At 30.9% G+C, this 14,100-nt stretch overlaps 2 protein-coding genes across 7 annotated transcripts in view; one reads left to right on the forward strand and one right to left on the reverse strand.

Annotated features, from left to right (window-relative positions):
* Window positions 1-14,100, forward strand: part of LOC139962812 (organic cation transporter protein-like) — an 83,478-nt gene that overhangs the window by 45,494 nt on the left and 23,884 nt on the right. The window lies entirely within an intron of this gene.
* Window positions 1-14,100, reverse strand: part of LOC139962811 (uncharacterized) — a 49,704-nt gene that overhangs the window by 26,811 nt on the left and 8,793 nt on the right. The gene's annotated exons all lie outside the window — the stretch shown is intronic.

Consider the following 14,100-nt stretch of genomic DNA (forward strand, 5'->3'; position numbering starts at 1 on the left):
TATAAAATGACACGAAGTAGTATCATTATTTAATGAGAAAGCTGTACATTTTCCGCTTTTAAAATTCTTTCTTGCTTCCTAATGTTCACTTATACGTCTCATACTTTGATCGATGTCAGGATAAGTGCAGTGTTAAATGGAATCATGACATTTTCGATGATATGGTCTAAAACGGTTTACTATACCTATCGAAACAGATAAGAGTCGGATTTATAAAGATAAATGCCAGTTGGCGTTCCATATAAAACTTAGTTATAAATCTATATAATATTTATCTTCCCTGAAAAATTCATCCTGAGTTCTGAATTTTAAAATCTTAAAATGCATCATCTTTGCAGAATTTCTGAAAGAGAGTATCAAAATACTGTATTCCATCTGTTTCACGGTATTTGGGGAAAAAATTGTCAGTATGTCAGGAAAAAAATTAACATAAGTTATATGCCAGTACACTAAAGTCATTATGTTATGTTTAAAATATCAGTACATGAGAAATAATATCAACATGTTATAGCTCAACGTCAACATGTCAACAATCAAATCAACAATGTGATTCGGTCTGAGAAACGCTTGAATTTTGTGACAAATCGGCGTTCGTTGGTGGTACCATTCGTTTTACAATTTTTCAGATTTGATATCAACATTTTACGATGAAGCACTACCGGCATGTTACAGTAGAACATCAACGTGTCATAGGTAATATTGAATATGTTATATGCTTAAACAAAAAGTACATTTTTCATTTCCTTTTGGTAAAATTGGCAATGCTCAGTTACTTGTGAAACCAATTTACAAAGATTAACCAAACATTTTTGTCAATGAGCTTAAAGTTTCTTGAAGTCTTCGTATGGTCGGTCATCCTTTAAAGCGTATTCCTGTTGAAAGTCTGCAAGATAACATTTCCTTAAAAAAATTGTTTAAGGGATTTCGGTAAAATGACTGAAAATTGAATGATATATTTCTACAATATGACTTAAACAGTAACAGGGCTTGACTTTGAGGACGTGTGCAATCCCCCCTCCCACCCCCCCCCCCCTCTAAATCCTGTTATCATATACATTTATTCGTAACAGTACGAAGAAAGTAAAAAATAGTTAAATGTCTTACGGAAAATTATGCACTTCCCAAAAAATATTTGAATGGTTAATATATATATATATATATATATATATATATATATATATATATATATATATATATATATATATATATATATATATATTGATTATGTTTGGCTAGCTTACCTTTGACGAGTATTATTTCAAGATATTTATTATATGTAACTGATTTTTTTTATTAATAAAAAACCCCATGAAGAGCAAAATATGAATTGGGATCTTTCGATCGGTCGAATTGGTCTATTGGAAAGAATAATAAACCAACCGAGTCCTTTTGCATGTAAAGAAAGATAAACTATGAAATATCTTAAGGATAAAAATAACTAGCCAGTGTTATTATTCATCTCTCATATACTATCGATTGTCGTTTGGTTTCCGACCTTTGTCTTTAATCAAAGGACCATTTCGTCTCTTTGCTATGGTATTGATTTCGATTGAAAATATTTATATTAGTTTTCCGTGATATGAAAAATTTCCTTTCGAATGGAAATACTCTGAAATGAAGTGTAAATGTCGTTGGTATTTGACTTAGCTATGACTGAGAGTACTGTTTGAAAAAAAGCGACAGATGTAATCATGTAAGAAATGAAATACACCGTCACCCCTGCGCCATCTTGTTTTCATTGGTGGTATTTCAGGTGCGGTGTAACGTCATTTTGCGTTTGAGCATATAGCTGCAAAACCCTACGCTGTTTTCCTTGTAGGCTGCCCATGTATAACCTCTCAATGAAAGTGTATTCCTACTGTACTGTGGTTGTGGTTATATATACTGAACACGTTCAAAATTAAAACAGAGTAGTGAGTTGAATGAATTTCAATATTAATCAACCGACAAAGTCCTTTCGTTGTAATTAAGACAGTCTTTAGCTTTGTTAAGATCTACGCCGTGTGCGAAATAGTTAAAGTGTCAAGTTAAATCTGTATAGTTTGGTTTCGTTAGCAGTACAGTATCAACAGTATAGTTACGTCAAAAACGTCCGTTTCGATAAAGTGATTAATTACTATTGATTTATTCATTAATCAGTTGATGAGTTTTTTTCAATTTAATAATCAGCACCAGATCCAAAAGATGTCTATGTGATTGAATTTTTCATTTACTGGTTTGGAATTGTATAAGATTATGCGACTAATAAAACAACATTTAATTCCTGATCAAACATAAAATATTGAATACTAATTTGTGGTTAAGTTTGCACGAGATTAGGATCAAGTGTATGGACACACATATATGTATATATATATATATATATATCTATATATATATATATATATATATATATATATATTTATATATATATATATATATATATATATACATATATATATATATATATATATATATATATATATATATATAACTGAATGATTCATCTACCTACGACAGTATATAAGTGGACAAAACACTGATTTTCGTATCGAAAATGGCATGGCAGTTATGGACGCTGGCATATGAATAGAATATGAACTATCAATGCGTCATCATAAGCAAACTATAAAAATAAAGTCTTTGATTGTTTACTTTTTCCAGATAGTACGCATGTTATTAATAACGTTTGTAAGCTACATAAGATCCGAAGGATATCACTACCAAGTTACATGTGTACATAGTAAACATCATCTGTGTATATATTTGATATATAGCACACATGTTAGACTTTATATAGTGTTCACATGGCCGCCGAATGTAGTCTGCGCACATGGCACCAGTAGATGTAGTATATATGTACATACCGCCACATGAAGTCTGCGCACATGACACCAGTAGATGTAGTATATATATGTACCCGCCACATGTAGTCTGCGCACATGGCACCAGTTAATGTTGTATATATGCACACACCGCCACAAGTAGTCTGCGCACATGGCACCAGTAGATGTAGTATAGATATATATGTACCCGCCACATGTAGTCTGCGCACATGGCACCAGTAAATGTTGTATATATATGCACATGCCGCCACATGTAGTCTGCGCCACACGGCACTATAGTAGATGTATAACCTGTGTCTCTATACAAAATGCAACCAATAGATGAGTGATGTGCACATGTTGACAGTAGATGTAATATGTGCACATGCAGTCATTATAATTTATCTGTGCACATGTTACAAGCATATACTTTCTTATACGTGCGCTTGTCACAGTGGAATTATCGCCACTCGTTTTCTCTGTACTTCAAGGGTATAGAAATTAATTGAAATAGCAACGGTAAGGCGGAAGTACTTCCCCCCCCCCCCCCCCGTACACACTTAATGCTATCCAGCGTTCCGTTAACCAAACTACCAATTCGGCGTTCCTTGATTTCAGTCCTTGCTATTGCTTTCACCGACTATTGAGCAAAATTTGAAACATCTGAATGTATAAAAGATTGATGGCTTAATTACATTTTGCACTTTGTACTTAGAGGATGACCGGGTAAAACAGCTTAAAAATAGCGACCTTTTTCAAAAAAAATACCATATTGGCAAGTTTTTTGTTGTTGTATCTCCATATTAGGCAACGTTTTGATGGCAGTAAGCGATTAACATGATTTATGTGGTGTTTTAAATGTCACAGGGAATGAAGGATGTTTAATGCGTAGATAATTTAAGGGTATGTATAAACCAAATAACCAAATTGCTGCATGGTCATTCTCTGTAATAATGGTTTCGCCATTCTATGCTAAATTTAAGTACACTATAGGCCTACATATACGATTATAGTGAATTTGTACGCGCAGCATACGTCGATACACGTTCAATGTTAGGAGTTTGAAATATATATTTTTCTATGCCACCTAGCAAGTGGATTGGTATCATTTAAAACTAGATTTCGTAATATTTAAAAAAATCTTACATATCACAAAAAAATTGATATATTTATATGTATGGTTATATGGTATTCATATCTATATGTAGCCTATATGATTATATATATATAATAATTTAATATATATATATATATATATATATATATATATATATATATATATATATATATATATATATATATATATATATATATATATATATATATATATATATATTTCAGGGCACACAAGCTGGTATCATTGTTAATTTTTATAATTGATATAATGTTAATAATTTCCTTCCCCTCCATTTACTGATATCTTTCGTTTCAAATAAAAATCAATTTCAAACTTTAATTCAGATTTGCTACAAATTATATCAACGATTTCATTTACGACATAACAAAATAATACCTATTCTCAAAACCAATATTAAGAAACAAACAGAATGAATGGAAAAGAAATTTGCATATCCCGAAATAAATAAAATAAATAAAATAAATAAATAAATAAATAAATAAATAAATAAATAAATAAATAAATAAATAAATAAATAAATAAATAAATAAATAAATAAATAAATAAATAAATAAATAAATAAATAAATAAATAAATAAATAAATAAATAAATAAATAAATAAATAAATAAATAAATAAATAAATAAATAAATAAATAAATAAATAAATAAATAAATAAATAAATAAATAAATAAATAAATAAATAAATAAATAAATAAATAAATAAATAAATAAATAAATAAATAAATAAATAAATAAATAAATAAATAAATAAATAAATAAATAAATAAATAAATAAATAAATAAATAAATAAATAAATAAATAAATAAATAAATAAATAAATAAATAAATAAATAAATAAATAAATAAATAAATAAATAAATAAATAAATAAATAAATAAATAAATAAATAAATAAATAAATAAATAAATAAATAAATAAATAAATAAATAAATAAATAAATAAATCAATCAATCAATCAATCAATCAATAAATCAATAAATCAATAAATCAATAAATCAATAAATCAATAAATAAATCAATAAATCAATAAATCAATAAATCATCTTTATATTTGAGAAAGTAACTGATTTGGTCAGTTATTGAACATGTCATTAAAGAGTGTACTACGGCATTCATTATTTGCTTTGTTAAGCGTGTAATATTGTGTAATATTCTACCTGTAAATAATACCTGAGTTTGTAGTCAAATGCAATAGCATCTGGCAGATTATCATTTAATTTGCAACTGAAGTAGACATAATACTTTGCATGTAAAAGATAAAAGTTGATCGGATGTTTAGCTTCGTCGATATGACCAAACTTAACGTGATCATGGTTAATATCAAAGTTACTCTTCAGGCAAAGGTTATATAGCTCTAACCAGAAGGTTTTAACAAAATCACATTCCCAAAACAAATGCTCTAGTATTTCATTTCTCTTTCTGACAAAATGTACATAACAAGCTATCCTTTACATTGATCTTGAATAAAAACATGTTGGTACTAAGTATTCAATGCAAGAAACGGAACTGAAAGTTATGTATTGTGGTATCTCGTACAGCCAGATAAGGTAACGCAAATACAATGTTACTAATGAGAGTAAATCATTCGTTAAAAATTATCATTTCCATATTTCCATATTTAATCTTGTATAAATTGTTACGACTCAAACTTTTAAAGGAGATTTTGTCCCCCTTCAAAGTGCATCCTTAAACTGAATGACGTCACAAGTTGTACTATACTCATAAAAGCGTAGCCATATACAGTATAAGAGGTACTTACAAACATGTTTCAAGTGTGCAGTATATTGACGTCACACTTTCAATCAATGTGGTGACTACTTTAAGATGTATTTAGGTCAAACATGCACAGTTTGGTTACTTCATTTTGCTTCCCTGTAATTCAACAACGTTGTTCAAGTAAAGTAAACGTACATTGATCAAAATCGATAAGACAATGAAAGATCGGTTGATCGACTATACGCATCCTTGAACTCATTACCCTTGGGTGTATATCTAGAACGACTTGGATGCTAAATAGGGGAACACTATACTATCTGTAGGTTCTGCCTGCATCAGAGATAAGTCTGTTCAAATTAACATTGAAATGGTATTAAAAAAAAACGGGCAGAGTGCAACGTTTTCTAGTTACAGCGTCATTTCAGTTGTAATATCCATATATACACACACACACACACACACGTACTAACATATGTATCTTAATCAAGAACAACACACCAGAAAAAAAAGCCTTAATATATTTGATCATCATTCCCTTAGCGGAAACATAACCTCGTCATTGGCTAACACGTATGTTGTGCGCACGTTATGCGCATACAACATGTATGGTGTGCGCATGTGCACAATCAGTTGTTGTCGTGTCTGTTACACAATTCTAGAACCAATCCCAATAATTATTAATTAATTATTTTTTTAATAATTATTAATGTAGAATGCACCATGCACAAAGTTTATATCCATGCTGTACGGTTTCCACGTTATATACTACCTCGACATACGTCCGGATTATCGACCATCAAACGTTATTAAATGTGACAAGTATATTAATGATGTCATGTTCATGATAAGACGATACAGAAATACTGCAGAATACCGTTATGTTCTTAAATAATGTCCCACCTTTAACCCTAACAATACCTTGAACCCTCTTTGCCTGATTCGATTTATTTTGCGTTCCGAACCCTTTCCAAACTCTCCCTGTGGCAATTAAAGATATAATACACCTTAGAATATCTCATCATGCAGCGGAAACACGACCCAGTAAGTCACAGACCAAATAAGACAATCTGACGCGTAAATTTCGAGAGGTTGACTGACAATGACTCTATACGTCAGGAAACTGATTAATTTCCTTTCATTAACAAGAAAAATCATTTGAATAATGGTCAGTATATTCTAATTTTAGTCACACTTCCGCGAAAGTCGTTTCCTGTTTATTCCTCGTCCATTCGAGATCCTTGTTTTGATTTGTTTCTTTAATTGACATGTCAAAAACAAACTTCTTTCTTCTTATTTATCTTTCTGTCTCTCTCTCCCTCTCTCTCTCTCTAGATATATACACACTTGTCTCTTTGTTCTATTTCTTCGGAGATATATGTGATTAACCAAAACGTATCGTAATTTTAAGCACTGACCTGTGGGGTAATTTTCAACCGATAGGACAAGCTTACTTAATCAAATATATTAGCAGTCTTCAGTACGCTGTGACAGTATATATAGGCTAACATATTGGCACCATAGTACATATAATGAGGTGATTACACCAGAAAGCTGCTATACGCGGGAATGTATAGCTGCGACGCCCTGATTAAAACCTTGCTTACAGCTGTCTGCATATACCTGCTCGACGGATTGCCTGGCTATTAATAAGCTAGGATTCTTGTCAATAATTTAGCGTATATATAAGACGTACGTATGGGTGTCACTTGCAGACTATAAGTATAGTAAGCTCTGCATCGCACTGGCTTATATATGTTTTCTTCTCATTATTCAAGTCAAATGTAATGATTGTAATCACTTATGGAATAGGAACCCCTTAGGCATGTACATGGTATATATATATATATATATATATATATATATATATATATATATATATATATATATATATATATATATATATATATATATATATTTATATATATATTTATATATATATATATATATATGTATATACATATATATATATATATATATATATATATATATATATATATATATATATATATATATATATATATATCATTCCACCTCATATATATCATCCCACCTCTGAGTGTGGAACACATTCCCGCTTGTAAATGTCTGTATAATGAAAAAGTTGCACGCACGGTAAGAGAAGAACTTTTTCCCTAGTTTGGCATGACGAAATATAGGAGCTTTTCCAGGGCTTAGAATGCCATCGGGAATTTCGGCATAGAACGATTCAGAGAGAGGGAGAAAAAAAAGTTTAAAAAAATTCAGATTCATTCCGAATATTGTTTTGGCTTGGTTATCAATTCAAACAGTTTTGAATAATATTGATCGGTGGTAGATTCGCCTGAGAAAGCACCAAATCCTCGCTTGATTTGTTCTCAGAATAATTTGAATTAAACGAGGGAAGTAAGGGAAGAAAAATGAAGAAAGATTTGGATTGTTGATAGATTTTGCTGTTTATCAGATTCGACGATTTATAGCAGAGATAACGAGCGAAGGAGACACGAGCGTAAACTCTTCAACTGGGAATGATTGAGGTACAAATAAAGTACGTTATCCTGTTATTTGTAAGGCAGAGGCACTTTACAGGAGATATCATATCGCTATGAAGTAGTATATATTGTATGTATGTGTAATATGTTGTATGTATGTACGCCAAACTAATTCGTTGTCCATTCAGTATTGACTGGGTTAATTCCCACCTCTGGGAGTGTAAACAGCAGCAGAGAAGCCTAATTCAACTCACTTCAAATCAATCTTAATCAACCAATTTCGAACAAACATTACACAACGGAACCCTTCAAAACTTAACGAAACGCAAAACAACACATGTCCACTCACCTAAATCAACTAATTCAAAACCCAACGCAACGCAACGTAACATAATGTAAGACAGCGCAACACAATCCAGCAAACGGTAACGCAACGCAAACGCAAAGCTATTCAACACAACGTAATTGGATCCACAATATAAATCAGCTCGACCTAATTTAATCGAACGTCTCTCAACGTAACGCAACACAATGAATTGTAATGCAATGTAGTGATATGTAACTAAGACAGCGAAGGACAAAGCTTTTCACATCATATTTTCCCAACTCAACCTTATCCAACTCATACTATCACATCACAATGCAAGGCAACGTAAAACAACGCAAAGTAACGCAAAAATGTGTCTTCTGAAGAATTATAGAACAGCTATCCGGTATACAAACTCATTGTATCATAACATATTAGTTTAAGAGGAGATTCCAATGTAAAAGACATTCAAATCAAAACAACATCCTGAATGAGGAAGGCGGTTTCCATCGCATGTGGATAATTATATAACTATAATTATACTATATAGAAACAGAAGATTTAAGTGACTAGACTGACGCTGAAGGAATTAGAACTACATTACATGTATACATAACCATACTATAGAAACAGAAGATTTAAGTGAGTAAACTGAAGCTGAAGGAATGAGAATCCCATTGCATGTAGATAATAATACTATAGAAACAGAAGATTTAAGTGAGTATATACTGAAGCTGAACGAATGAGAATCCCATTGCATGTAGATAATAATAACATAGAAACAGAAGAATTAAGTGAGTATATATATATATATATATATATATATATATATATATATATATATATATATATATATATATATATATATATATATATATATACATATATATATATATATATATACTGAAGCTGAAGGAATGAGAATCCCATTGCATGTAGATAATAATACTAAAGAAACAGAAGAATTAAGTGAGTATATATATATATATATATATATATATATATATATATATATATATATATATATATATATATATATATATATACTGAAGCTGAAGGAATGAGAATCCCATCGCATGTAGATAATAATAATATAGAAACAGAAGAATTAAGTGAGTATACTGAAGCTGAAGGTGTCAGTCTAATGAACAAGGGAACTTGAATTAATATAACATAACTTGCCCCTTCAGTTATGTCATGAAGTTTCTGAAAATTTGCCATAAAACGTTTCAATTAAGATTTCACCAGAACAACATGAATTGAGACCCGACAGAATATAATTTCAATTCAACTAGAGACCTTGGGCGATCTAAACTGCGATGTCTTATATACGTGCACTCATTTTTTTTTATGAGTTTAATAAAGCTCATTATAAACCCACTCTATTTAATTTAAAATTTATTGCACTAAACAACTAAGGAAAGACAGAAACAGACAAGAATACCAAAAGATGAATTATGAGTAGATATAATAAAGTTTTAATGAATTTTATTCGTCAATTATTAACCACATCATATGCTGTATATAGTAAGTATATCCAATGGAGAGTCGCGTAACAAACATACCGTGTAAGTTTTATACCAAATTTGGATTGTAAATGTGGTAATGAAAATGAAAAGTCCGTGAACACATAATTTGATGTACCAGATGTATATTAAGGAAGCTTCAATGTTAATTGAAGACTCATTGGTTTCACATATTGAGAGCAACATGTTACGTTTGGCTTCTTGTTTACAGTGATTCTGAAACACTCACACATACATAGACATACAGACAGACAGACAGACATACACATATGCCTATGTAAACATATACGCAAATATCAAGGTTTGGTTGAAATCCTGTCACATGAGGTGACGAAGATAATATGACATGTGTGAGTAAATAGTTTGTCATGTTTAAGCGATATGTATAATTAGGTGATGATTCCAGCATATGATGTCTTGAATTAACCTTGTGACAATGTGACCTCGATTTGTACCCAATGTGGATTTAATTCACAAACCTATCAGGATGAAATATTACGTATGTGTTTGCAATAGGGAATAATGTGTGAAGTGCAATGGAGTGTGATAACAGTGCGGTTCTGTGTGACAAAATACAGTTCCCTATTGACAGGAAAATTGATATGAATGATTGATAAATACACTTTCATGTAGAGATTATGTGTGCATGGCAAAATAAAAGGTTTGCCATAGAGAATGGTGTCGGGTCATAGAAAAACAATGAAACATGTATGATTTGCATGTGTGTGAATAAACTATATCTCTATGTGAAGCATTGATCCTCACTGAAGTACAACAGGAAATCACAAAAGGGTTTGCTTCACGTACTGGTATTTCAGTACCAGTATTATGCAGAGCACCGTCTGGTTTGTGAAATGAGTAAAGAGGGGCTACCAAAATATATTATGTATGTTTATGTAACTATATATATAAATATATATATATATATATATATATATATATATATATATATATATATATATATATATATATACATATACATATATATATATATATATATATATATACATATACATATACATATACATATATATATATATATACATATACATATATATATATATATATATATATATATATATACATACATATACATACATATATATATATATATATATATATATATAGACATGTCTGTTGGCGTGTGTTGGAAAGTAAGATATATCCACAAGAGAAAAGGGGGAAAAATGATACTTTCATTTCCAACTTTATTACTTAGAACGTTAAATCAGTTACAAAATATTTCGAGCGTTAGCACAGCTCTTCTTCAGTTGCAGTAATGAAATGGAAGAAACTAGACCTTATTGGGATTTAACTTAGAAGTTAAATCCCAATAAGGTCTAGTTTCTTCCAGAAGAAGAGCTGTGTTAACGCTCGAAATATTTTGTAACTGATTAAACGTTCTAAGTAATAAAGTTGGAAATGAAAGTATCATTTATTGTCCCTTTTCTCTTGTGGATATATATATATATATATATATAAATATATATTATATATATAAATATATATATATATATATATATATATGTGTGTGTGTGCGTGTGTGTGTGTGTGTGTATTTACTTGACTGCTAAGTACAGAAACAAATTCACCAGTGCGAAACTTCAACCTGAAGGATGGGTTGCACCACTATTACGAGCCTTTCACAGCCCATCATGCAAATGCTTGATCTATGCAGGGTTTTTGACAATGTCACAAGAAACGCAGCAAACACATATCAAATCTGAAACAAAGCATAATGCCTGGCAACGTACACTTTCTCTAGGTCACCTACTGTAGCACCAAAGACAGGTGCGAAAATTCAAAGACGTGTTGTACCCTTAAACTTTTTGGATAAGTTGTTGTATGCCAATGATAAGACTTCCTAGACATATCGTGTAATGGTTGGCCTATGTAGATTCAGCCATGTCAAAATAAAAGACTACAGTCCCAGCTAATCACAACTGAAACAAAATCAAAACCTGACAAATCCGTTCAAAGAAAACCGAATCTGAGTTTTATTGCAATTTTAAAGCGATACCCAAGTGCCAAATTTAAACGAGAAATCCAAAATGATAGTGACAAAAGCTATAATATATATATATATATATATATATATATATATATATATATATATATATATATATATATATATATATATAGCCTATATCATAAGATGCTCCAGCTGGATTATTTCCTTTCATTAAGTTATCGAATTAGTTACTTATTTATTTCTTCTCGCTTTTAGTTATAGTTTGGAAACCGCATCCAAAAGTGTTCAGCAATATCATATAACGATTTTTGAGAAAAAATGTATTTTTGAAATTCGTATTTGTGATTACATTTGGTATAAGTAAAAAGTGATTTCCTTTGATGAATGATAGACAATTGTTTGAGATATCATGTAACGAAATATCAATGCTCAAAATAGAATTTTTTTAGAATGTCTGATGCTTTCGTCATTATAAGTTATGGAAACGTTATAGCCCTGTCTTAACAGGAGTGAAAGTCGCTCTCGTCAAAGAGTGAGTTCTTGTCAATTTAGCTCTAGAACCAGTATAAGTATTTTCAATCTATAAGAGATGAATTTGGTAGAATTCACTCTAAGGAAAAGACTGAAATTACACCTCCAATGATTGATCACTGATTTCACTCTCAAAGAGAAAGGGGAGGGGTAGGTTGATGTGGGATTGCGTGCTATTCAAGAATCAATGTCTGAAAGCCTTGATTCCTATACTAGGAAATGTCATTTATTTCAATCATACGCAAGGAGTTGAAACTGTGCCCAGATGAACCCTCTATAATGTATCCAATCGGAAGTGAAAATATTCGTAACTAACAAAATGAGAAAAAAATACAGGACAGAAACCCGTCCCTTACAGCGAACTGTCACCTCAAAGGCATGAAGCGTCCTGACGCAATGACTGGTAAATAACGATGGTATTTAATTATTAACCTTAACTTTCAAAAGGTTCATTGATGGATCTTTTAATACGATTTCAATCTGTCCCTTTAAGAATCGTTCATCTTGATAAGATAACTCTTTCTTTGAAAAACGAACAGGAAACAACAGACAGCATAAAAGGCGAATGCCCGTTTCCTTGTTTTTTTTTTGTGTTTGATTTTGGCAATTATAACACACTGCCAATTACCTGTCAACTGAATAATTCGTCTTCTCAGAGACCTTAGGTGGTGTAAAGTTGTTTCCTTTTATCGTCTGATAATCGTCAGCGTTTATACGTTGAAAGCACCCGACGAGAAGAAATGACCAGTAATACACTCCCTGTTTTAAGATTCTGCAGTGAATCACTCTTGGACGAAACCCTTAGGTCAAAAAATAAAATAAAACACAGTCCATTAAAAGAGTTCATTAGTGATACAGAAAATGGAGGAAATTACGTCGAAACCTATTGTAAAATGCGGTTTAAATAGTCGTTAGGAGTTATTTAGATTTATCGTATATTTAAATGTCTCGTGTTTACCCATCAGCTGACATTTAAAGAGATGGTGGCATGAACTAAATTTTTTTTTTTTAAAAGAGGGATATTTTTCAACATGATAAATGTATCGGTATAGAGCGGCAGTGGAATTTCTTGGAATGGGGGTGTAGGCGGTTTTACACTATCTAACGCAACGTAGTGGCCAAGAACCTGAATAATTTTTAGGGAGGGCCCGAAGAACATGAACTTATAGCATGCTCCTCATGGTGAAACATAATTGCACCTATTAGGTGAATTGAGTATGGGGGCTTGGGATTGGGGGCTTGGGATTTGGGGCACAAACTTAAAGGGGAAGTAAGACATGAGGTCTTGATTTTAAAGTAAAATCAACTCAAAATGTCCCGACAAACTGAAACCATATGTGTGTGCAGTCTGTAACTACAAATTTCAGTATTTAAATGGATTTATTTGTCAACAAAATGGTAGAAAAAATGCAGTCTAATTAATTATTTGTTTTAATTTCTCAATAAAAAGCTCATTGTTTGCATAACAAACGTGCACTTTTTCATTACGGGGTACTTTTCATTAACAAAACCACTTCTTAGTGATGTTTACCGTGCGTTTGAGGTTTTTTTTGCACCTGGTCACAATCTAAATCAACAAGTGTCCATCGTATGTTCTTACATTATTTTTGTTTACAAACAGCTTTATTGACTTT

The sequence above is a fragment of the Apostichopus japonicus genome, chromosome 21 (genome assembly GCF_037975245.1).
Source record: "Apostichopus japonicus isolate 1M-3 chromosome 21, ASM3797524v1, whole genome shotgun sequence".
Lineage (NCBI taxonomy): Eukaryota > Metazoa > Echinodermata > Holothuroidea > Aspidochirotida > Stichopodidae > Apostichopus > Apostichopus japonicus.